This window comes from Ictidomys tridecemlineatus, chromosome 10 (assembly GCF_052094955.1).
Source record: "Ictidomys tridecemlineatus isolate mIctTri1 chromosome 10, mIctTri1.hap1, whole genome shotgun sequence".
NCBI lineage: Eukaryota > Metazoa > Chordata > Mammalia > Rodentia > Sciuridae > Ictidomys > Ictidomys tridecemlineatus.
This window is the reverse complement of record NC_135486.1, coordinates 4,091,294-4,117,316: the sequence shown is the minus strand read 5'-3', so window position 1 is coordinate 4,117,316 and position 26,023 is coordinate 4,091,294. Positions and strand designations below refer to the sequence as shown.

Here is a 26,023-nt window from a genome sequence, read left to right as displayed (position 1 = left end):
GCTCTGACTTGGGGAAGAGATACCAACTGACCTCCAAGCATCTGGTTGCCAAGCTCGGTGAGTGCTCCAGTCCCTTCATGACGGTGGCAGTCGCTGGGTTTTAGTTCCCATGCTACCCAAGGGATGAGATGAGTAGAGCCGGCCATGCTCTTCTGTCGTTCTCGTGCCTAACTTTTCTTCTTAGAGGAGGAGAGAGAGCTGCTGTCTCTGCCTGTGTGTCTCTGTTAGTGCACGAGACCCTCATCTCCAGCAGTCGGGGGCTTCTCTACCCGCTCAGCTCTTGGACTCCCCTGGGAACACTTGCTGGACCTTTGTTCTCCCTGTGATCCCGTTTCTTTTGGGGGTCCTTACACATTCCAGGCCTCCTGCTGTGGTGTACAACCTGCTTCTGACAAGCCTTGGAGTTTCAAAGCATCAGGATAGACCAGACTCTGCTTCCTAACGCAGTGGGCGTCTCTTCCAGAATAAGCCATTTTAGGCTAACAGAAAACCTAACACATCTTTCTAAAAGTGTGATTTGGTGTATTACACATAAAGTCGCACATACGCAATGAGCTGCAAAAGCAGAACTCGAAGGAGGTCACCTTCATCCAAGAAACACAGGGAGAGGAGCTCCACCTGAGCCTTGAGACTGGGAGGCCTCATTGGGTTGTGTTGGGTTGAGTTGAGAATATCCTGTCTCTCATCATCCCGTCTCTCCTCAAGGCCGCAAGAGCAGAGGTTCATTACCTTTTTAAGCCAACAGAGCTGGAGCCCTGAGCACTCTGGGCTCCATAGTGGTCCAGCTCAGACCACCTCCCCAGCTGACCCTCAGGCTTCAAGTCAGTGTGACTTGCCACAGGCACCAAATCAGGTTCAATGGACTGACCAGGAGCCCAGAGGTGCCAGCCTGCTGGGTTTTGCAGAAGATGGTGACAGCTGGTCGACAAACCGAAAGGATAATGAGTACCCGAGAGACGCTGAAGTCTGAGGTGTGTGCCACCCGGGACCTTCTACCTTGGGGCCGAGGGCTGTCATCCGGTGGTGCCAATCTCCTTTTCACAGCCAGTTTTAAAACATCAAAGGAACTCAGGAACATGCCAGTGGACATCAGCCAGGCCAGCGCCCCAGCACCCTGATTCTTTGTTTGCGTGTTCTCTTCCTCAGCTCACATTTTAACTTGTAGAACAGATTCACTAGTGGTAAACGTGGGGAGCAGATCCTGCATTTGAACCTTGCTGCTTGGTCAAGGTGGGGGGCTTTTCACAAGTGGGAAAAGGCGATGGACTCTGGGAGCCCAGAAACACCTTAACACTCTTCTTTGTGACCTTCAGAAACTTACTTCCTTTCACTGTCCCTTGCCTAGAGAGACAATGCAAGCTTGGCCTTGTCCTGTAAAGAGGAGTCGTCCGACTTGGTGTGGGATTGCTGGTGCTAATAACTCACATGGCTCACTCTACTCTTCCTTTGCAGTTAATTGCAGCAGTCTGGCTGGGCACAAATCATGAGCCACTGAAGCAGGAATAAACTTTATTTCTGAACTCCACCAGCACACTCCACACACGCTCCCCAGGAACTCTCCGGAACGTACGCGGCTCCTCCAGGAACCAGCAACCAGAAATATCCATCCTCCGGCACCTCCCCAACCAATGGGAACTCTCCGGGAATCCCCGCGAGAGCTCAAGTGGAACTCAACGGGAACTCCGCCAGAACTCAAAAGTCATCATCTTGATGGCTCGCTAGCGTCACCTCTCAACCACTACTTCTAGCAAAAATGCCATGCGTCATCCAGACTCGGCCGTGGCCCTCAACAGTTAATATTTTACCCCAAATTTTATTTTTTTAAAAATTCAAACCTGGGCTGGGGTTGTGGCTCAGTGGCAGAGCGATAGCCTAGCATGTGCGAGGCCCTAGGTTCGATCCTCAGAACCACATAAAAATAAATAAATAAATAATGTATTATGTCCAACTACAACTAAAAAATAAATATTAAAAAAAATTCAAACCCATGCAAGAGTTGCAAGAATGACACGCAGCAAATGTCCGCCTCCCCTTCATTTGGGTTTTCCGGCTGTTGACATTTGCCGTGTTTGCTTTTTCTCTTTTGCTCCAGACACTTGCATGTCCACACGGTAGTTTTTGTAGAGTCATTTAAGATTTTATTTCACACAGAATTCAGTTACTGTGACCCTAAATATCTTTGCTTCAAAGGACAAGAACATCCCCTGATGTCACAACAATTCATTCACTGAAGGCATAACATAATCAGTATACAGACAAAATTCAAAGGTCTCTAATTGTCCCACTACTTAAAAAAAATTTTTTTTCCTAATTTTTCCCATCCAGGATAGAATTATAGAATCAAGAATCACTCATTCTGTTAACTGTCCTGTTTATTTAGTTTCTTTAAATCTAGAAAAATTCCTGAGCCCCTCTTTGTATTTATTTTTTTAGTTGCCAATGGATTTTTTTTTATTTTATTTTTTATTCATATGAACCCAGGGCCTCACACATGCTAGGCAAGCGCTCTACCTCTGAGCCACAACCCCAGTCCCTGAGCCCCTCTTTTTAAAAATCGTCTTATCATCTTGATATTTTTGAAAAGTTCATGCCAAATTGTTTTGTACAATGTTCCTTAATTTGGATTCATCTGTTTGCACAGACCCTGAAGCACTTTCCAGGCAGGAATTCTGCCTGTGTGACACGTGTCTTTCTCAGTGCTGCTCAGGGACGCCCAGCACCCCAGTGCCCACAGCAGTGCCGCTGACTTAGACTGCGTGTGAAGCTGGTGTCCACCATATTGGTTTCTCCCTTTAGAGCTACCTGTCCGGCTCCTGTTTCTAGTTAACAAGCGACTGGGGAGTGACAGAGCAAGCTTGCCCACCATGGGTGGTTGACATTTTGGTCTGCTCGTCTGTGTTACTTGCAGCTCATGCATCACTGGACAGTTCAGGACGACTTCCTTTTCCTCATCTCACCCTCCCAGCATGTGCAGGTCTCAGGTGTCCGAATCCATTGTCACCAGTGCTTCCAGTTCTTGTGGCTGGTTGTCTTTATGGGTTCACTGCTTGAGTGTAAGGATCTGAGCGGCCCAGGGTCCACCTGGGTGGAGCCTCCTTCAGAGCAGCTTGACTTTGGCTTCTGCCAGCAGAGGGACCAGGTCCAGCCCTCCACAAGGCTTTTGACCTTGAGTGGCAATGTCAGGCTGGGCTTCCCGCCTCAGTGCTGTCTGAGATCACTGTTCTTCCCGCAGAGAGGCCGGGAGACCCTGGCCTCCCTCTCTGACAACAGGACTTGTGAAAATCTTAAGGGTATTGCCCTGTGCCGTCTCACAGGGAGCCAAAGACGGGAAAAACCCACCTCAAGGTTGTGGGCTGCAGCTTTTTGTCTAATAGAATATATTATAAATCGAGACTGAAAAGTTCACACAGTTTTTAAAAGGAAAGTACCAGCTTTCACTGAAAGGGACAGAGACCGTACCATTGAGGGGGACCTCTGGCTCCTCCACTGTAAACCAGCCACTGGGAAACTCGGGGCGCTCTTACTGCACAGGAATGGTGACTCAGAGGGCAGGGCCCAGAACCCAGGGCGCGAGTAAGAGCCAGAGAAGAGCGGCAGACTGAGCCTTCATCAGAAACAGGCGACAAGGGCCAGACAGGATTCAGAATGACCGTGAAACGGAGGTTGCTGTGTGCCTCTGTTTCCCTGAGCATCCCCCGAGGGCGTGTTCAGCCACCAGATGGGTGGGCACGCGGGCCGGTCACCTTGGTTCCCTGGTGTTTAGGTGGAGGAATGGAGCTCAAATCACTGTACTAGAGAAACTCTAGTACATTTAAATAACTTGAACTGATGTCATGGTGGGATAAGACGTGGTGGGTTTGGAGGAAGAAATGCGTGTTTTGCAGGGGAGGGGCATGTGAAGTACTGTAGCCAGAGGGTTGACTGTATTTTCTGGAGATGGCTACAACGCATTTCCTATTAGTTTTACAAAGTGATCCTGATACCTCTCCCATTGAGGGGCAGGGTCTTGTCCCTCTCCTTGAGATCAGGCAGATGTAGGACCACACTGGCATTGAGGATACGGAATGCATAGTGCTACTGTGCCCTGTCTGGCTCTCTCCAGATGTTTGCTCCTGAACCCTAGGCCCCTGACTGTAAGCCCACATGGCTGCATGGAGCGGCAAAGTGCCAGAGTTCCAGTTTGCTGCCCTAGCTGAGGTCCCAGCAAGCAGCCAGTATTGACCACCAGCTCCATGAGCAAGTGAACCCTCAGGGGATCCAGCCTCCTGTGGCGAGTAACCCCCAGGAGTCAGGGCTTCCCAGCTGAGTCCGCACTGTGGTTCAGAGGTAAGCTGTCCTTTCTGAATTTCCGACCCACAGAATACATGGGTATAGTAAAAACATTTCTTGTTTTGTTTGTGTCATAAGTGCAGAGTAGCTGTGTCACAGCAACAGTGACTGAGATGTCGATAGAATTTGCATCTCGCTGGGGTTGTGTAAAAGCTGCACCTTGCAGCTACCCACCATTCTCATTGCCTCTGTGCGGAGGCCACCTTTGGAGGTGGAAGTGCAAGACAGAAGCGAGTAACTAGGCGTTCAGATGCGGCAGGGTGCCAGGTAGTGCCCAAAGAGAACCAGAGCCTGGACATTTAACACTGCTGGTCTAACCACTGTGTTCCAAAGTCAGACTCATTGGGCGTGTATTGAGCACTGAGCGAAGAGACGAAGAACATACAGGGTTAATATTTCAGCTTTTCCTTCTTAACAGGGCACTTTTATTTATATTCTCCACTTTAAGGTCTCAAGGCAATTGCCCATTGTTCCTCTGTGGACAGTTTTGATATGAAGCCACTTGACAAAATCTGCAGTCTACCTGCCTTTGGGTCATGTGTTGGCCCCCTTCTCCACTGCGGTGGTGACTGGAACCATTTGGGGCTGGAATCGCATTCCCTCCATTTCCCAAGTGGAACCTTTAACCCCCAGTACTTCAGGGTCGGACTCTTTTCGGGTAGGGCCTTCAAGAGGAGTGTGCACACTGTGAGGACCCGGAGGAGGGGCCCCGGTGGGCAGCGCCGTGGGGCAGGCCCTGTGGAAATGATGGAACGAGGGCCCCTTTAAACTCATGGGGACTGAGTGTGTGAGGAGGTAAAGGAGACCTGGGAATGGGTGGGCAGCAGAGCGGCAGCGTGAGGTGGCCTGTGAAGGGTCAGGGCAGAGGTGGCCAGGTAGGCAGACCAGACATGCTGGGCTCCTGTGGGAGGCAAGATTGGGCAGGTGGGGCAGGTGGAGATTATGTTGTCCTTGAAAATCAGGCCAGGGGCTTCTCCCAGTTCTTAGGCTTGATCTGCTGGCACGAGTGTCCCTTCAAGCACCCTGGGATCCATCAACAGACACGAGTGAGCTAAATCCAAGCTTAATATCATCTTCTTTTAAAAATACTTTGGAACACAAAATAATATTTAACTTAATGAATAAGAAATACTCAAAAGGAAAGCTATGGGTAAAACACTGTGCATATAATTGAGCGAGTTACTTTAAAGTAGACCAGAAAGCACTGAGTTGGCTTCTGAAGTCTCTTTTAGAAAGGCAAAATCCTCCTGCTGTCTAATGCTTACGGGTAGAGGAGGAGCATTTGGTCACCACCTACCCAGCTGGACCAGGGTGGGTGTTGCATTTTGGGAGAGCATGTCTTCTTCCTCACCACAGTTTTCCGGGAGCTCATCTAACCTGGCCTTCCAAAGCCCAGATGAGAAAACTGTCTTCCAGAGGCTCAGGTGGGGAGCTGGCAACAGAATCAGAATCCAGAAGAGCCAGTTTCTGCCTGCATGGCCCCAGGCGGTTGAGTCCCAAAGTGGAGCGCTGGATTCTAGTCTTGGGGCGGCAGCTTCAGAGTCTGATGGGCCCATGTGCCTCCTAAGAAGGGAGAACAGAACCCTGCTTTCCAGCACCTCTGGCAGAAGCTCCCCGGCCGTCTGTTGACACAGGGATTCCCAGGACCACTCTCAGGCCTACGGGATCAGAGCCCTGGAGTAGGGGCTGGAAATCCACATTTTAACAAGCAGGTTTTATTCATGTGATTTTTACTGACACTAAACTTTGGGGCCCCTGGCCCAGGGCAGGGGCGGATTTCTGCAGGCGCCTCTCTCAGCAGCCTTCCCTTGCCTCCTGCCCACGCCCTTCCCGTGTGGGCGCCTCCTGGATGCGCAGCTTGCTCTGTCTCACCACACTCTTCCTCTTTTGGCTGCCCAGCTGTTTCCCTGCCTCTTTGCTTCTCTTTGTGCTCTTACTTCTCCCCTAGCTGGGACGCACTCTCTGTCTCCCCAGTCATTCCCAGTGGTGCTGTCCCTGAAGGGGGCCCAAGGCGAGGGCCAGGGGCTGAGCCCAGAGAGCAGAATCCAGACCAGAGGCAGCTCAGGCTGCACCCCAGGAGCTGGAGAGGACTCCAAGCTCAAGGGAAGACTGGAAAAGCTTCAGGAGGTGGATGGCTTGTGGGGGAGGGAGGGGACAGATTCATGACACAGGAAATTCCATGAGGAAGTGGATCTGGGAGCCCAAGGTGGCTGCAGGGCAGGGCCAAGAGCCCTGTGCACACCTGTCCCCTGCCTTCCCAGTGGCCTGTGTGTGGGTGAGCTGATGAGGACGGAGGTATCAGGTGTGCCCAGCTGCACAGACACCTCCCCAGACATATACCCAAGCGCTTACTCTAAGCAAGGGTTTGTCCTCCATTTGTCAAACGGGAGACTTGATCGCGCAGGAATGGAGGCTTTTCCAGGTGTCTCTCGCACAAAGAGGTACAGAAATCAGGGTTCCAATGGAACCATACTTTAGCAGAATTGAGAATCAAAGCTTGCTTTGTTTGTCTGGTTCCACCCAACAAGCAGGTCTAGAAACACCTAGATAATTTATGGACCTGTGTGTACAAACTCTGCACCGAATAAGTGCTCAGTACCTGTTGGCTCTGACTTCTCCTTATTGTGTATTTGCTGTGGGTCTGCATTAATCATGAGTTAGGCACTAGGCTTGGCCTCCCGGACCTCTCACAAGGAGGTCTTTGTGTCAGAACACCTGGAGGGAAGATCACAGGTGCCTTCTGGGGCGGGTGTGCCCCGGGTCCTCAGGAGGCCTGGGAATACAATTGCTCCTGTAGCTCCATTTGGCTGTCCCTCACCTGCTGCTGGAGGATGTGGTACATTCCACAACCCCAGGGTGGGACAGCACTGGAGGAGGTCACAAGGCTCCTGTTCCTCCTCCTCAGTGCTCCCTGACCTCTGCTCCTTCTGGACTGAATGAGGCAGAAATCTGCTCTCCTTCCTTATTCCTTTCTTTGTGTCCCCAGGTGTCCCCCTGACCAACCTTTCGCCCAGAGGGCTGTATTCCTTAAGGCTGGGGTGACCCTGGGAGTAGGACCTGCCCAGTTGTCCCCACCCCCACTTCCAGGGCAGGGAATTTGCCGGGTTTTTCTGTGGATGCTGACTGTGTTTGAATCTGCTTCCTGATCTTTCACAAGCTGCCTCTGCACATTCCAGGCCAGCCCAGCCTCTTCCTCTTCCGCCTTCCCCAGGACCACTTGGGTCACCAGGGCCCTGGGATTTCCCCTGCGCCTCTGGTCTGCCTGGTCTTTCCTCATGCTTTCTTCACTGTTGCAGACGTTCTGTTGGTGCTCCCTTCTGCTGAGCTTCCAACCAAGGCCACCTCAAAATCACCACGGCCTTCTTGCTGGGCCGCCCCTGGCCCTCTGCTCCTTCTTGCTGGGCCGCCCCTGGCCCTCTGTGCTGCCCTTCTCTCCTGCGTCATCATTGGCTGTTTGCACCTGTGCCTCCCCAGGGCTTGAACAGGAGCACCTCAGGACCTTTAATGGTGTCCCCAAGGCAAGCCTCAGGGCTCCTGCACAGTGACTGCGTTTTGAGAATCCTAGTGCTGGCCACTCAGTGACCTGGAAGATGAGTAGCTGGAGAGGGAACTTGGGGTGCACTAATCTGCATGTCATCTGCATAGAGCACCAAACTTAAATCTCCAGGGTCAGCTGGACCCTGGAGGACAGAAGCTCCAGGTGGTGGGCTGCTGCGGTGGGGGTCGTGCCTGTGGTAGCACTCATTCGTTTGTCCTGTTCTCTCCTGGCTGCTTTCCCTAAAGGAAGGCCCCTCTGTTAATATTGAGCAATTTGCCACTTGTTTTATTCATGACACAATAATGTCCAACACTGACTTGTCCCTGGGTTACTATCTGCCCATGTTAGGATACACGGTCCTGAGCCGAGGTCCCATCTTCTGCTGCAGGTGCAGTGCCTGGCCCAGTCCGTGTGGATGAATGAGTGAAAGGCCACTCACCGCGCTATGTGTGCGTGTGTAGCACTCTGGCCTGGGGACTGGAGGTCCTGGGTGGGTAAGGTTGCAGCCACAATGCGGTGACAGATGCGGACACAGCAGAGCCCGGGGCCTCGGCGGGATGGTGAGCCGGTGCGGACGAGGAGGAGGTGAGGGCCAGGAAGGTCCTCCTTCAGGTTGAATCCTGAATGGGAGAAGCTCGACAGGCAGTTGGGGCTGGGAAGGGCATTCTAGAGAGAGAATGGGAGGGGAAGCAGGTGGGTCGCAACTGGAGCCTGGGTGTGGGGAGGCTGTGCAGGAGCTGGCCGCTGGGCAGGTGAGGGCTGTGGCTTTATTTTCTCTGGCTCCGGGCCAACACACAGACCTGAAGGTGGCATAGCCCTGCCTGGGGACAGTGGAGTGCCACCTGCGCTGATGGCCGGCCCTTGGCTCCTCCTGTCCCTTTCTCTCTGTGTTGTTCTGGGGAGCAGAGGAGAGAAAGGCTCTGGGCGTCCCGCCTAGCAGTCTCTGAGGCATGCCGCATGGGGAGCACTGGGCCATGCCAGTGGGGTGTGCCACTCTGGGCAGCCACCTAGGGGAGGCTGGCAGCTGCTTTGGGAACTCTGCTGAGCCAGCTGCGGGAGGAGGCGAAGGGGAGAGGAGCAGACAGCTTTCCGACCACTTCAGGCAACACCTCCTGACACCCTGTGTCCTTGAGCTGGTGCCCTTGGAGGTCTGGGTGGGGGAGCAGCAACAGCCAGCCTGGCTCCCCCCTCCCTCCCTTCCACTCTGCTTCCTTCAGCCAATCCTTAGCAAGTGTCTGCTCCATGCCAGACTCTTGACTCACTGAGAGGTGACCTTGGGCAAAGCGGTCACAGTCCACGCCCTCATGGAGCCGACTCCCAGCTGTGTGCGGACAGCAGACCCCAGTAGGAAAAGCAGACAAGCAGCTCCTGGGGTGATAGGAGTGAAGAAGAAACAGAGCAGATAAGAAGGACAAGGGCGATGGGCGCAGGGTGTGGGTGCTTGAGTGGGAGCAGGGAATGGCCTCACTGGAGAACCCCAGTGAAGCAGGTTAGGGGCTCAGCTCTGCTGAACACATGTAGTCCCAGGCAGGGGTCTGGTCTCCTGTCTGTGAGCCGCAGAGCCCGCTAAGGCCGTGGCGGTGAAACAGAATGATGGAGCTGTCCCCTCCGTGTGCAATTCCTTGCCACCCCTGATTCATCCCCTCTTCCCTGAAGAGCACGATTGTGCCCCGCAGGGATTTCACACTACAGATAGCAAAGAGTCACGTTCTTGCTTTTGTATCCCCAAATAGATTGCTTCATTCTCATAATTTCCTTGGGAACACAAGTGTAATGACATCCATTTTTGAGGGGAAGAATCAGATATTTAGAAATTCTTAAAACTTAAAGAACTATCAGTGGCCTTAAGAGCTAAAGTTTTGATTTGCCAGAGTCGAATTCCTTTTAATAATCCCTTCAAAACCGAGATTGTCCAGAGGAGAGGATGCCGAGGCCCTGTCCTAGAGACTACTTAAGGGGCAGGGTGGGGAGAGAGGGCAGCTGTAGGAGACCACAGGGGCCAGCTCAGATCTCCTTAGAAGGGCCTGCGTCTGCCTTCCCACTCTGGCTGATAGGGCGAGGAGCGGGACCTGACTCCTAGGTCCCCTCTTGCTCCCGAGGTGGAGGAAGGGAGAGAGCTGACCAGCAGTCTCCCCTTGCCTGATGGTTCACCAGGAGGGAGGGCTCAGCTCAGGGTTTAAAGGGGCCCAGAATTAGCTGAGTGGTGACCCCTGTACCTTGACCCTGGGATGAGGCAGAAACAGTGACCCGTGTGGAGGGGGCCGGTGGAGTCTCAGATGGGCCTTGACAGGATGAGGGCAGTGTGGACAACTGCCGCCCGCCATGGGCCCTTCTCTCAGGTCATCATGCCATGTCAACCCCCAGACTCCGATGCCACCTCAGGGGGAGGAGGACATCAGGGAAGGACCCCATTTAACTCTGCAGCGACTGCTCTTTTGACCTCAGTGGACTAGACCCAGGTTTCTGCCCACAGGCAGAACTGATGCCGGGAACAGAGCCGGGTTCAGAAGAGTGAAGAAAGCCCCAGTGTTTTCCAGGTGTGAATCATGTGGTTTCAGAGTGGCACATTCTTACCCACTACACTGCTGCTGACTCGATGGTGTCACAGAGAGCTCTTTAGGAGATTTTCCAGCTAAAAATGCATTGTCAGATTTGTGTCCTCTGAACCCAAAGATCAATTCTTCTGTGAAAAAAAGCGTGAGAAATTCCTTAGCTTAAAAGCTTGGCGTCCACAGGGCAGGTGGGAGGTGGGCCCCCTTGTTCTGCTACTAGCCACCCCCCAACATCCTGCTCAGTGTCTGGCGTATGGTGAGCACCCTGTGGTGCTCTCTGCAGGCGTTTCCACCCCGACGGGAACTTCTGCACCTGGTGTTTTGGATCAGGGAATAAAGGAAGTTTCAGGTTAGAACAGAGTGGGGCCTGAGCGGCCAGGTGGGTAGAGACAGAGAATTCAGAATCAGGTGGACTGTGGCTCTGCTGCTGGCTGGCCGTGTGAACTTTCTAAACTTGCCATTCATCTTTGAAAATGGGCATCATATCCGCCTGAGCCTTGCAGAGCTATTATAAAAACAAAGTGAAGTTTTGTTCTCATTTGCTGGGACCCCCAGAACAAAATACCACGGACGGGAGGCAGTGAGAACTTGTTTTCTCATCATCCAAGAACCAGAGGCTGCACGGCTTCTGTCTCGACTCGCAGATGTCTGCCTTTTCACTTTCCCCACGTGGCACCCCCTGGACTGGGTTGTGTGTCCTAATCTTTTCTTATGAGAAGGACAGTCACTATTGCGTGATTCCCAGGGGCTTTATTTCACCTTAGTTACCTCTTCAAAGGTTCCATCTCCAATCGCAGTCACACTCAGGTCCCGGGTGTTAGCGCTGCTCTGTACACACGTGGAGGGGTGTTGTCCCCCACGGTCTGAGGGAGAAAGTGCAGTGGCTGATCCTGCTGTGTGGCGTCAGTCGGGGGAGCTGTGTGGAGGCCTCCTCTCTGGCTGCCTGGTCTTTTTGAACATACCCAGACTCCTCCATCTCCTGACGTACACCTCAGGGGCCAAACGTGCCCATGCACACCTGCGCCTTCGTGAAGCCAGAGCGGGACGTTGGTGCCTCTGCACGTCAAGGGTGTCTGTCTGCATGTCTGACAAGAGGTCGGTACTCAAGTAGCTTCAGCTAAGTGAATGCTGCATTCCCCCTCTTCTGCCTGGACTTCCTTCGACAGTGGAAGGAGCCCGTCTCTTGGGCATCTCCACAGAGACAGTGTCTTGGAGAGGTTTCCCTCGCTGCCAGAACCCCGGGGAATGGGAGGGTTCTGTGGAAGAGGGGCTTCTGGAGTATTTGCCCCACCAAGAAACTGTGGGGCAGAGTACCTCTATTTGCTTGGTGATTCTTTCTTATAGAGCCAGGGTTTGCCCTCTGTTTCTGTTTTCTTTGTCCTTGAGGCTGTACCCACCCAAATGCTCTGTTATTGAAGAAGGGGATGGGAGTCAGGGGGCTCTGTGGGCCCATGGGGGGTTCCTGTGCTGTTGACGGGGGAGTGCCCTGGGGTGGGAGAAGCACCAACTCACTTCTCTGGTAAGGAGGGCCCAGAGCCTCAGCGGGCAAGGACATTTGGAGGCCATGACTGCCCCGCCTGTGTGTGGAGGTTTCCTGTGCAGCCGGCAGAGGGCCCTTAGGCTCCCAGAGCTGCAGGTGTCGGGATGTCCATGGGGGAGGAGGGCTTCATCGGAGGCTCCCTTCAGGGGACAGCGGGCGTGTGTGGCACCCTCACATGGCCCTTTGTTTGTTTTTAGAAAACCCCGCTTGGTCAGTGATTCCCCTTGGTGGCCAGTATCGACTGTGGCCGTCCTTCCGAGGGGAGAGGTAACGATTTGATCGTGGCATTTGCCGACACCAGGAGATGCTGGTTTCTTCAAAATCAGTTTAATTGAAGTCATCCTGGCACGATGATGAAGTGCACCTGGGAAAAGACACCCAGCACTGTTTCCTGACGTGAGTGTGTGCACACATGATGCTGTGATGGGCAGCTCTACTTCTGCTCTGCAAGTAGGCTTTCACCCTGGAAAGAGGGGGACTTCATTCCTGTAGTGGCGGTGGCCAGATGGTCGTGATGGCTATGCAGGAGGGCATAATGTGGCTTCTCACCCCCGATGAGGGGTGGTTTTAATTGCTCTCCAGAGTGGTTCTGAGGTGTGGTCCTTGGGCGGCATCATTAGCATTATTATGATGATGGTGTCATTCACGTCCCCAGGAACTTGTTAAAATGCAGGTTCTCAGGCTACCTGAGACCGTTCAATCGGAAACTCTGGGGGTTCAGCATGGAGCCTGAACGTGCTGGCGGCTCAGACTGGGTTTCACCGTGGACGCGGCCTCTTCATGGACATGGCTGGAGGCGGTTCCTACTGTTCTCTCTGCTCTGCTGGCTTAGCTCCAGTGATGGTTGGAAAGTTCCTGCTCCCGGTGGACCATGATTTGTTTCCCTTTGGGGCACCAGCATTGACTCCAGCCCCTGCCTTTGTCCCTCAGTGTGACAGCCGGAGGTGGCTATTGCACTCACATGACCAAGAGCAGAACATTGCTGAAGGATCAATTAGAGCTTATCTGGGGACACACACTGCTTGAATGCCTGCCACCTTTCTTTTTCTGTACACCTACCACTCATTCTTTATCTTTTCTCCACGAGTAAGACTGAAGGGGAACATTTTTTGAATAGGAAAAAAAAAAAAAGAGCGAGGGGCCAGGGCTGGAGGTCTACCCTTTATCTGGGAAGTAGTCCCCCTGCAACCCTGGGCCAGGGAGGTCTTGGGTTTGCTGCAACATCACACAGGTGGGTGTGAAACCTCTCCTAATTGAGCGGGTTTGACAGGAGGGCGATCCTTGCAGGTCAGGGTGCCCAGGAGGGTCCTGCAGACAGGAGCCAGCTGTGGTATGTGGTTAGTGAGCTGGGACTCTTCCCTCTTCACCCGGGCATCTCAGAAAAAAGAGGCTGAGGTGAAGGGCTTCTGTTCTCTGTTATTAGAGTGAGAGAAAAGAGATTCGTCTGGGAACAGGGGACCAGCGCACAGCACAGCGTGGCTGAGTGGTCTTCACCGACCATGGCAGCTCGCTCGACTCTGCTGGCCTGGCTCCTCAAGGCCAGGGACGGCCTCAGAGCACAGTTCTTCCTGGGGGAGAAAGAATTGGTTTATTGGCTTTCTTCTCATGTATGTCAAAGGTTCGGCCCCAGAGCATTCATTTTCCCCAACTCTGGGTCACAGAAAGGCGGGCTCCGTGTTGGGTCCTACTGTGCCTCCTGCTTGGTTGTCAGTAGGGTGGGAAGCGAGGGGCACTCCGTGTGATGCAAGAGGAGGAACAGGAAGACTTACCTGCACGAAGCTGGTCAAACTCAGGCCGAGCGAGTGGCCATCGTGCTGGCTGGAGCAAGAGTCAGATGAGGCTGAAAGGACCCGAGGGGCAGGAGAGCTTCTGCACACCACTACAGCAACTTGGAGGAACAAATAGGGGTACAGAGTTGATACCTAAAATTTTCATCGTTGGTCTAGGTAATGGCAAAGGGTATCATTTCCAGTCTACAAATATTTACACTTTCAGGAAAAAATGGGTTGTACTTCCAGGTATGATGAACGAAGACCCCAGTTGATGATCACACTCCTCCCACCCACAGGAAAACCACTGCAAAATCTGGACTAAGGACACACAGACTGGGTTCACAGCTGCATGGGAGGAAGACAGATGGCTACTAACCCCACCCTGAAGGAAAGGAACAAGTCTGACTCCGGCTACTGAGTGCAATGTGCGCATAGAAGCACCACAGACACAAAGCATGTGGTCTTTCAGGCCTGAGGATGAAGAACAGTGAAGTCAGGAAACCATAACCACTAAAAATAACGGAAAAATTCTGGAAGGGAAAGAACCAGAGAGAGGACCCCAAACACTGCTCACACGGGTCTTTGTTCTGCCTGGGCCAGCCAAATGCAAAGATCTGAACAGAGATTGGAAGCATCATATAAGATAACTTTGCTATTGAAACCTAGTTCAGAAAACACTTGCTAAGACAAAGGTAATGATGCACACTGGAGAATTTCTTCAATATAATGTTCAAAATGTCCATCAAGGAATCCAGAGTTACCTGACTTATGGAGAACCAAGAAAATGAAGCGTCTCCTCAAGGGAAAAGAAACGACTCAGGCCAGACCCTGAGATCGAGCAGATTCTGAAACTATTAAGAGTAACTATTATTACTATTTAAGAGTAACTCACATCTATCCTCCAGGAAGTGAAACCAAACCTATAGATATGTCCCAATACTGGGACTCGAACCCAGGGGTGCCTTACTACCGAGCCATACCCCAACGTTTTACATGTTTATTTGAGACAGTGTCTGATGGAGTTGCCCAGGCTGGTCTCCAACTTGTGACCCTCTTATTTTTTCCTCCATCCAAACATACTTTTCAAGCAGGTTCCTCTAAAAACACATGGATCTCATCACTCTTTTCAAATATCCATTTGAATCCAAATTCACCTCGTTTGAATATTCAAAAGTTACATAGACAATTCTTTTTTAACTGTCAGAAATTCCACAGTGCTCTTTCCTTCTTGCAATAAAATGCTCATTTCACTACTCCCTACAGAATCTTGTCCAAATGTAAAATAATTTTATTGTTCAAAATCTTATGATTACTCTATCGTAATTCTCCCTCTCTCTTAAAAGGTATTAAAATTTTGTTTTATAAATGGGCATAAGGCCCTAGGTGTTAAGAATGTCTAAAATTGAACGATAATTCTCTACAGTATTGCTGTACCGTTGGTTGAAGCATTATAAATGTGTTATAAATTTTGACAAATAGTCAACAGAACAAAATTTTATTGCAAATGTCTATCTTAATGAGACAGATAAAGTAATTTTATTTTAAAATTTGTTTATGTATTCTTGGATGAATATTATTTATTGATAATGTAAGCTAATGTTTCTATATTTCAAATGTGTGAATACTGAGGAACTTCATATAAATAAGATGAAACTGAAAGGGAGTTGTGTCAGTCACACTTAACAGTTTTTGCTTATCAAAAATAATCAATCCTTGGGCTGGGGTTGTGGCTCAGTGGTAGAGCGCTTGCCTAGCATGTGTGAGGCACTGGGTTCGACTCTCAGCACTGCAAAGAAATAAATAAAAATAAAGGTCCATCAACAATGAATAAAAATATCTAAAAAAATAATCCTCAATGATCCCTCATGAACATGTTCAACTTTGTAGAAAGCAAACAATGGTGAACTATTTGATTTGTGAAGATTTTTTTCTTTTAGGTCATTAGAAATATTTTCTTGTCACAGAAACAATATTTAAACTTGTCCCTGTGTCTGGTGCCCTGGATCCTCTCTCACGCTGGGTGATCACTGAAGGAAGTTTAAGTGGGCATCAGGAGTGTGCCTTACGTGATGCTGGGCGAGAGGTCGGTGTCGAGGGGAACTCTGGCACCAGCAGCCATGTTCTTACTCCGACCCAGGAGGGTTTAGACAGAAGGATCTAGAAATTGGCTCCACTGAATGTCTGCACTACTGTGTTCTTCCTGGAGCTCCACATCATGTGAGATCCTGCTCTAGTCTGAGAAGACCACTGACAGAGGAGCGCCAGGAGTAAGAGAACAGAGATGCAGTCTAGAATCGTCAGGCTTCTTTGCCTACCTGTGGAAGGCCACACACACACACACACAGTCTTTTGCTTGAAAAGGTAAGAAAGAACTGCAGACTAATCGCAGTCTGCAATTCAGCATAAAAGTGGGAATTCTGGGGCTGGTACAGATGAGCACAGTCTTATGGTTTGCATGTAGGTGCTCCCCAAAAGCTGTTAATGTAGGACTGTTTAGAGATGAGATGATTAGATTGTGTGAGGTGTAGCCTAATGAGTGGATTGATCCATTTGATGGGGGGATACTTTGAATGGACTACTGGGGGGAACCGTGGAGGTGGGTCTCTTGGGCTTGTATTTCATCCCTGGTGCCTTACCCCCTCTCTCTGCTTCCTGGCTCCATGAGCTGAGCAGCTCTCCTCACCACCGACCCTCTGCCATGAGGTTCTGCCCACCACAGGCCCAGAGTGGGAGCCTGACTTCTGAAACTGTGAGCCCCAAAACCAACTTTCCCCCTGTAAGTTGTTCTGGTCGGTATTTTAGCTCACAGGGACAAGAACTGACCAGCGCGAGTGGTATCTAAAGGGCAAATGACCAAAATGAAGTCTGGGATTTCCTGGGGAGACAGAAAGTAGCGTTTTCCCTCTTAGCAGTACAAAGCAGAACCTCACTGTGCAGAACTGCCAAGGAGCGAAGGTGGAGAGCAGCCACAGAGGGTGGGAGCAGCCGGCCGGGCAGGCGCCATGGTATGGGCAGGCTGCAGCGTGTGCATGGAGTCCGAGGATGTCTGCGGTGTGGACAGCTTCTAGGGTATCGATAACACCAGAAGGCAACCACCCACTTCAGTGAGGTTCGACCCAGGACACAGATAAGAAGACAAGCAGGAGAAGACACTGGGAACTGGCATGTGACTGAGGGCCCGAGGTGCTCAGCTGTGCAGTCTCTGGTTGCCCCAGGGGCGCAGGAAACAGGGTGCAGACTTGTGCCCTCGCAGTCGTCTCCCTCGGGCTGTGTCGTGTGACCCTGTGTCGCAGTTCTCATGGACTCCTAATTGTCAACTTGTCACCTCAGACAGTGCCTCATATCTCAGTCACCGTCTTTAAACACTGGGAGCTCTCTGTTTCTGTGTTCAGAAGAGGGTGTGGAGAATAGCAGTCACCATTTATTTAGCGTCTACTGTGTACAAAGCACTGAGCAGAGTATACCATCGACGGTGTGGCGTGGGTTAGAAAGGAGAGGGCTTTCGGGGCAGGCGGTGGTGAGGCTGGTCCTGCTGCGTCTCACATGCAGGAGGGTGAATAGCTAAGTCCTTAAACCAGACGCTAGGGCTGGGGTTCTTTTAAGTGGCAAAGCCTAGCCCACGCTAGCTCAAGGAGGAAAAAAGAGGGAATTTTGGCCATGGACCTCAGGAATTCAAGGAGTAATTCAGGTAAGTGCTGATCCAGGGCCCAAATGCTACCCCCGAAGACCTTTCTCCACTCTGCGTCCACCAGTGAGCCTGTCCTCAGCTTCCACCCTCCCACACATCCCCTGGTAGCTTCTCCAATTCCCATGTCCCCACAACATCAGGCACAAGAGAGGAGATCTACACGCCATTATTCCCAGAAAGGGTGGCCGAGTCCACTTGGACGGGTCCTATGTTCCCCGCTCTCTCTCTGGACCACAGCGAGGGCAGGAAGAACCAGGTTTGCCGGTCTGACTTCAGCCAGCTGGTGCTCATTTCTGGAGCTGAGAATGCACTTCACGTCAAACAGACTGCACAGCCGTTTCTCAGGGGAAAGTCTGGGTGCTGATGTCAAGCTGGGGTGCAGACCCACACAGTCCAAATGGCATGCAGAAAAAAGCTGAAACACGTGCTATTAACCTTCACAGAATTTTAAAATTAAATGTCTTAAATCATGTAGTGTTCTTAGTGGGGAACCTGGTAAAAACTCAGGAGGCACATAGTCATTAGGTCACAGTGTTAAGTGCTGAGAAAGAGACACAGGGAGTAAGCTCCCTGAATCCAGGAGACTACGCTGGACCCAGGGTGGACCTGAGGAAAACGTCTTGATGTTACTGCGTTCAGTCCTGGAGTGGAGTGAGCTTCGCAGGAACAGGAGGAGAGGGCATCCCCCTTCGCAGGAAAGAGGGAGTGTCCTGCTTTGGGAGCCATTCAGAGAGGCCAAACATTTTTTCAGGGATGTTGAATTGAAGGGTGTTATGGTTTGGATGTGAGGTGTCCCCCAAAAGCTCACATGTGAGACAGTGCAAGAAGGTTCAGAGGAGAAATGATTGGGTTGTGACAGCCTTAACCCAACCAATGAACTAATCCCTAGCGGGATTAACTGAGGGGTAACTGAAGGCAGGTGGGGTGTGGCTGGAGGAGGTGGGGCACTGGGGTCGTGGCTTTGGGAATATATTTTGTATTTGGCTAGTGGAGTCTCTCTCTTCCCTGCACCACACTCTTCCACCATGATGCTCTACCTCACCCCGGGCCCTGAGGAGTGGAGCCCGCTGTCTATGGATGGGACCTCTGAAACCGTGAGTCCCCACATAAACTTTTCCTCTCCTAAAATTGTTGTGGTCAGATCTTTTAGAAACAGCAGTGAAAACGCTGACTAAAACAAAGGGGGCGGGGCCAGATGGCTGCCTGCCTCCTTCCTGTTCTAACGTCCCAGGGAGGAACACTATGTTGTCGCGATACGCAGCGCAGCGTACACCACAAAGAGCCAGAGGGTGGGACTGAGCCAAGTGTCCATCGTTGATGAGCTGATAAATGAAACGCAGTATATTCACACAATGGGCCGTGATTCCGAAACACAAAGGGGTGAAGTACTGATACTTGCTAGGTCAGGGGTGAAGCTCAGTGGCAGAGACCAGCCACAAAGGACCCCGTAGTGCATGATCCTGGTCATATGAAATGCCCATAACGTACAAATCCCAAGAGACGGAAAGCAGAATGGTAGCTGCCCAGGCCTGGGGAGGGGGAGGAGAGGGAAAGCTGGAAATGGGCAGGACACTTCTTTTCAGGGTGATGAAGACATTCTGGAATCGACCGTGGTGATTGCCTAATTATGTGAGTGTGCTAAGACCATTGATGGTGCACTTTAAGTGGATAAATGGCATGGCCTGTGAACTCTCTCTCAATAATGCTTTTATGTAAAGAAAAAGTGCATGCAGAAGAAATTCTAAGAGGAGAACAGAGCTGGGGCTCTGCGGAATGAGGCTCGGGACTGTGCGTTTGACAGAGGGCTGAAAGAGGCAGAGGCCAGATGCCAGCACTAGACCCGGGAGGAGGCGTTCATTGCAACCACTCTGCACTGTAGATGCTGCAGCACGGGGACCTCGGGGGCGGGGGTGCCAAGGGTACTGGGTGCATCTTGGGGCCCCAAGGCAGGCCTCTCTGCTCCACCTCCAGCCCTTGGCCAGTCTGCACTGCATGGGCAGGTCTTCCAGATGGCCAGCCCCTCCATCGCCACACCCTGTCCTGGGCCCTGTCCTTTTCCCTGAGCCATGTCCTCTCCTGTTACAGTATCTCCTCCCCATTTTTGTTTTGTGCTTCCCCCCACGAGTTCTCTGTCCTTGGCTAGGCTGTTTCTTCTTTTATGATCATCAATGAGTCAGCTTTTGACTTTTATATTTCATTTATTCTTCCCTGGGGTCCTCTGTGACTCTATCATAAAGGTTTCTTATTTTAAATGGGAAGATTCACTAATACACATAAAATGAGAAGATCCAGTTTCTCAAGAGCTATTAGGATGAAACATTTTAGACAATAAGAATAAGGACAAAGTAACCTGGCATTTAGTTGAACATTTTATACTGTAAGAGTAAAAGAAATTGAAGTTAAAATGTAAAGGACCAGGCATTGTAAAGCTGCTTCTAAACTGCAAGGCCTGGGTTAAAAAAGTGAAGGACCAGGTATTGTTAAATTTCCTCTGCTACCCGCAAAACCTGAAATTCCTGTAGCTGTTAGGATAATACCCGAACTGCCCAGTAAATATTCCTCCTGATCCTCTGGTTGTTTAATAACTTAGGACCCTGTGTAACCCGGCACTAGGCATCCAGGGCCCCAAACCAATCGGTTTAAATGTGTACCCCGCTTAGGAGTGACCAATCACCCCCTCCCGCCCTTTTCCCGCCAATGAATGTACTAGTCAAGTCTAAGAATTGTTGTTTGATTTTCCCGCGATGTATGGTGATTTGTTAAAGGAGACTATGATGTGTGTAAAGTCCCCGCCCTCCTCAAAAAGTATACTTAAGCACTACTCAACCCCTGCCCAGGGCTCTGGGTCTCTCTCTCTCTGAGTGGGCACGGAGCCCCAGCATGCTGGATCAATAAATCCCCTTCTGCCAATTGCATGAATGGTCTCTTGGTGGTCTCTTCCTCCGACACTTCGCTGGTCCCTTACAATACAAGGAAGAACTTGAGGACTCCTTGAAAGGCCTTTTCTCTTTTGACTCCACGTGGCAGTAGGGGCGCAGGGGTATGTCTTACCTAGGGTTGGTTTGAAGAGTCCTACTAAACTCACACAAATGCTGGATTTCACATCCATTTGTCCATTCGGTCGTTCCTGCATTCATTCATTTGTTCAAAACCACTGTGTCATGAGCATCTGCTGTGAAGCCGGCACCCGTAGGTGTGGGAATATGAGAATGTGAGAGGCCCGGGTTCTCCTGGTGATGCACCCCAGCAGGTGGTGAGCGCGCACAGCCTCAGGAGTCATCAGGGAGCAGTGGAAGTCACTGTCACACCCTTTCACAGGACCTCTTCCTGCCCTGGCTTTCCAAGGAAGTCCCCCAAAGTGCTGGCGAGGGCTGAAAGGGAGGAAAGGCACCCGTCCAAGCCTTCAGCACCCAGGGGGAAGCTGGAGGAACCTCACTTGTTCTACACGGCAACACGTCAGCACCGAGGCACATTGCAGAGTCCTGGAGTATTTGAAAAATCATTAAAGTTCACCATTTCAAGTAGGTGTTTTAGTTAATTCAAATGGGGGTCACTCTAATTAAATGAATGGATCTCATTTTTTAAAGAGTTTAATATGAATTTCAATTGAAGAATTAATTTTAAAATTCATTTTAATTCAAGTATAAGATACATAAGAAAGATCTGAAGGTCATATGCATACAGGGGGTGATTTCACAGACTGTGCACACCTGCAGAGCCACACGGGGTGTGCTGGGCCCCCAGAAGGCCCGAGTGCCCCTTTCATTCTCTAAACTCGGATTTCAGGAGGGCGGATACTTTCTGGTGGATACTTGTTCCGTGCTAGGCTTGTTAGGCTCTTCTTTTAAAGATGCCATATCATATTAAGAGCACCTTTTATTTATTTTCATGTGCATGTTAAAGGATCCCCTGGGGGTCTATTTGATATTAGTCATTTGATTTACAAATCCTTCTTTTTCAGAGAGCCAGACCTGTCCTTCAGCCCAGCATTGTGGGCATTCCTGGAGTTTTTCCACAAGTACCGGAAATTTCCATAATGCCAGGGGCCTTGCAGCCCTGAGCAGGAGTGGGGAAGTGGAAGTTTCTGTGACGGCTGTGCCAGGCCCTGGAGCAAACCAGAGCCAGGATTTCTTAATGCATTTCCCCCTTCCTCTGGGGAGCACAGCGAGCCCTGTGCCCTTGGCCACTTCCCTCCTGTCCTTTTGGGATTTCATATGACTTGCTAATTCCTCTGAATGGTGAAGGTCACCGTAGGGTGAATGTTCCTTAGACCACTGTGATCACAAGGTTGCTAGAGAGGTTCACATCCAGTGTTCGGACTCTGTGCCCTCGAATTCTGGGAGCTTGTGGCAGGACTGTGGAGGGAAGAAACAAACCCAAAGGACCCGGTAGCAATAGGAATGGAAAAGGCACCTCTGTCCACAGGAGGACTGGCCTTCATGGAGCAAGGCCCTGAGGGAGGATTGAAATCCCCAGGAACAGTGTAGGTCTCAGAAACTTGGCCAGGTCTCAGAATTTCTGACAAGTTTTCTGTGTGAACACGCACCTGCCTCCCCCTGAGTTCTGATTCTCCTCCACTATTCGTTTGCTCCAACGCCAGCTGCGTTAAAGGTGCCGGATCTTCTCTCCTTCTTCTAGCCCCAGCCTGGATGTTCTGTTTCTTCCCCTGGGAGAGATAACTTTATCCCCTCCTTTCCTGGGAATTTAGAGGTCACCCGACACGATCTTCCTTTTTTTCTTCTTGCTCTTTTCTCTGTCCCTGAACACAATTTTCACATGTTCTTTATTTTCAAGCGTCTGAAAAGATAAAACCCTGCTTTGGGTCCCAAGACAGTTCTAGGTGCTCATTCTCCCATACAATGCTTCCTAGCCATCTACCACTTCCCTAAACAGGTTTGAAATATGCAAAAGTAGAAGCTGTAGTGGCACACACCTGTAACCCCAGCAGCTGGGGAGGCCGAGGCAGGAGGATGGCAAGTTCAAGGCCAGCCTGGGCAACTTGGCAAGGCCCTAAACAACTTAGTGAGACCCTGTCTCAAAATAAAAACAGAGCTGGAGATGTGGCTCAGAGGTAAAGCACCCCTGGATTAAATCTCCAGTACCCCCTCCCCCAAAATACACAACATTAGAGAGAATAGAATAATGATCCCCTATAAGCCGTTTCCGTGTTCTCTTTCCTTTCTCCTCTGTCACAGAAGTATTTAGGAGCAAATTCCATCACCACCTTGTCACGGCCACTGTCCTCACCCTGGCTGGTCACCAGTGTGTTTCACAGGATTCAGTGGCCCCTGAATGGGTCTCCCCACCTCTGCTCCGGCCTCCTTCAGTCTAGTCATGGTGCAGTAGCCACCGTCACCTAGTTAAGGTGCAGAATGGTGATGCTGAACCTCTGCTCTAGCACTGCCCACTGTTGGAGGTGGTAGCTGTCCTGCGGTTTCCTTGGGCTGTACCCACTCACTCCACCACTTCTCCACGCCACGTTTTCTCGTTCTTCTTTTGCTCACTGCACCCCAGGCACTGGGACCCTCGGTCCTCTGGCTCGAGGGCTCTGCACTGTGGTCCCTTCTGCCTGCAGCGTTCCTCTAGGCATCTGCGAGAGTCACACTCTGATTGCTCTTGGAGGTTGCTGAACTGTCACTGAAGAGAAGCTGTCCAGTTGTGGGAGCAGACGCCCGTTTACCTTCACATTCCCTTTCTCCATTCCTCCACTCTGCTTCCCACTCTCCCACCTCTCAGTGTCATTACTGTGTCCCTAGAGGGAACACTCTGTGCAAAGGAAGGGAGGCAGTCCTAAAAAGGAAGGTGGACGTGGTCCATATTTCCCCTCTGCTGGATCCACGCACATAGCATCTCCCACCCCCGCTTACCCAGCTTACCCATGCTGCTCCCTGATCTGAGCATCTGGGAGCAAACGGGGCGGGGGGGGGGGCCCGGGGATGGTGAGTTTTAACATGGAAGGGCATTTGGAGAAGCGACTTGTTTGAATCAAAGGCTTATCCAAGCTGTGACCTTCAAATGCCCTTCAAACTCTGGAGACCCTTCACATCCTTCCTAGCAACCACTTCTACATTCCCACCTCTGAGAAGACATATTTACCTTGTGCCTTTTGCAGCTTTTGTTCAGCTCTGCAAAAAGCAGCAGTGAAAATCTCTTTAAGTGTCAGACCAAAGAAAATTGGGCACGGCCTCCTGCCCCTGGGAGCAATGCTGCAGAGAACAATCAAACGGCATGTCCTGCTGCCTGCAAATAAACACACACAGGTCTTGCTCCTGTCACTGCTGCACTGCCTGCCACCGAGGCCCAGGGGAAATTAGAGACTGTCTGTCCCCAGCCAGGCTGGAGCAGGCTGATGAATTCCTCTTGGCCAGGGCTGCCTCCACCTCTAAGAACACAGGCCTGTGCCCAGTGGCTTCCACACCTGCCCACAAACAAGGATCGCTTAGAGGACATTAACAGATTTCTGGATGTTCTGAACCTGAATCTTTGGGTGGAGGCCCAGAAACCTTTATTTTAGCTAGCTCCGTGTGTGTGTGTGTGTGTGTGTGTGTGTGTGTGTGTGTGTGTGGTGGGGGTTTCTACGGCCCTCTGTAACTGCCATGCACCAGGGTCTGAGAAGCACTCCCCTTCCTTACTCTTCTCTAAGCCATCTCCCTCTCCTCCCTTTCTCTCCTTCCCACCTCCTTCTCCTCTTCCTCCTGTGCTGGGACTTGAACCCAGGGCCTGGTGTTGGCCTAGCTGCCCTCCGCAGCCTTCCATTTGCCTGAGCTAGGAGGCAGGTTTGAACAAATCCTACCTCCAATGAGAGGGAGAGGGAGGTGGCGCCTTCTCCTAATTCCTACAAACCCTGTCTGGCTCTGTCCCTCAGCCCTACACTGTGGGCACTTCCCACAGTTATCATCTGTCCCCTAACATGGTCTCCCTCTTCATGGTGGTGTGTGGGGTTGGAGGAGGGGACAACTGGGGGAAGTACCAAATGACAGGGAGCCTTGAACATAGCTAGGGAACAGGACAAGGGAGAGCGTTTGCCAGTGTTTAGCCAGGGACTGAGCACTGTGGCTGGGGGAGGCAGCCGCTCTCAAGGACCACCATCCCCTAGGAACAGGTGAGCATCAGTTGCCTGCCTGGGACAGTGACAAACTTTGGAAAAGAATCGCCGTGTGGCATCTTCCAGCTGGGGGCTTGGATCTGACTGGTTACTCCTCCTCTGCCTTTCCCCCTTCTGAGCAGCCTTGAACAAGTGCAGCGGTGGGGAGGAGGTCTGGGCCTGGAGTCAGACAGAATTTGTAAATGATGGTGCAGCTCTGGGCTCCCTCTTCAATCTTTCCTGGAAGAAGGAGCCAGTTCCCCAGGATTGCAGCCGGTTGTGGGGTTCAGAGCTGCTCCAGGGCTCCAGCCAGCCCTAGAGTGGAGCGTCTGCCTCTCCATAGGCTCCGATCAGATCGCGAATCCCGCGGTTATTCGTGGGGTGCCGGCTGGAGTCTAGGCGCTGTACCCTGTGGCCTGTAGATTTGATGGGGTAGTAGGCGGGCACCAGGGCCACAGTGACAGTGAGTGTGGACTCCCAGGACATGAGACGTGACCCCTGGGCACTCTCAGGCACTTTGCAGTATAATGCGTTCCGCCGTCACTAGGATCCTAGCCTTGCTGATGTCCGTTTTCTTATGTATGAGGAACTAAGGTTCGAAGCGCTCAAGAGAGCAGTCGGGCCCCAGCAAGGGACAGGAAGCTGTTGGGTTCCCTCAGAAGCAGAAGAGAGCCACTTGTGTCTGGCCAGTAAGTGGAGGCTGGCCTTCAGTGAGCTAAAGGAAGAGAGGTGTCTAGAGATCACCCACGAGGACACTTGTAGTGAGAAATTATAGCAATTACAGAAACAGGCTGAGAATTTTCTTTAATTTTCTATAAATTGCAATATGATACCAAGAAGTTCGACCACCTTCAATCGCTATTTCCATAAAGTCCTTAGGTACTCTTTTCAGATACAGCTATAAATTCCTTTCTGGGTCTGTTGGGCTTTGAGAATTAGAGTCAAGGGTTTATCCAGAGGCTGCAAGTCAAGTACCAGATCCCCTTAGAGAATCCTTTTTCTTTTTGTTAACCCAGGGCTGGGGGAGCACCAGGCAGGCGCACAGCTGAGCCACACCCAGCCCAGAGAAGGCTGCTTTGATGAAGGAGCTGCCTCCAAGCCTGTCTGTTCTGCTCTCAGGGCTGGGCCAGGGAGTGTGAGGAAGGGAGCAGAGCAGACATGCCCCTGGGTCGGCTGTACCCTCCAGTCAACCTGCCGTTAGCTCATCGGTCTCTCAACAGTGCTGGGCACACAGTGTGGGCTCTGTGAAGATTTGCTGAATGAATGGATAAGTGACAGGGGACAAGCACAGATGACACCTGGGGAAAATGTGCACACCAGGCACCTGGTGATCTCTGTGAGGTAGAAGGGAAAAGCCAGGGTCTACTTACTGGCCTGAGTAAGGAGGGATTGAGGGGGGTGCCCTGCCCGACTCCACGGGCACTGGCCTGTAGTAGCTTCTGGAATATTTCAATCCCTTTCCAGATGTCCCCTGTCACCCACCTTCCCTCCCTGTCCTCTCCTGATCTGCTCTCTGGTGA

General features: G+C 51.4%; 1 long non-coding RNA gene across 3 annotated transcripts in view; it reads left to right on the top strand.

The window, feature by feature from the left end:
* LOC120887449 (uncharacterized) overlaps window positions 1-26,023 on the top strand; it is a 259,915-nt gene that overhangs the window by 54,364 nt on the left and 179,528 nt on the right. The window contains exons 4-5 of one of the 3 annotated variants that reach the window (XR_013426337.1): window positions 1,453-11,514; window positions 12,157-20,334. The exons of 1 other annotated variant lie outside the window; for it this stretch is intronic. This is a non-coding gene — a long non-coding RNA (uncharacterized LOC120887449). Of the gene's footprint in view, window positions 1-1,452; window positions 20,335-26,023 lie in introns of those variants that run through there. One more of the 3 variants, XR_013426336.1, reaches the window with a different exon arrangement.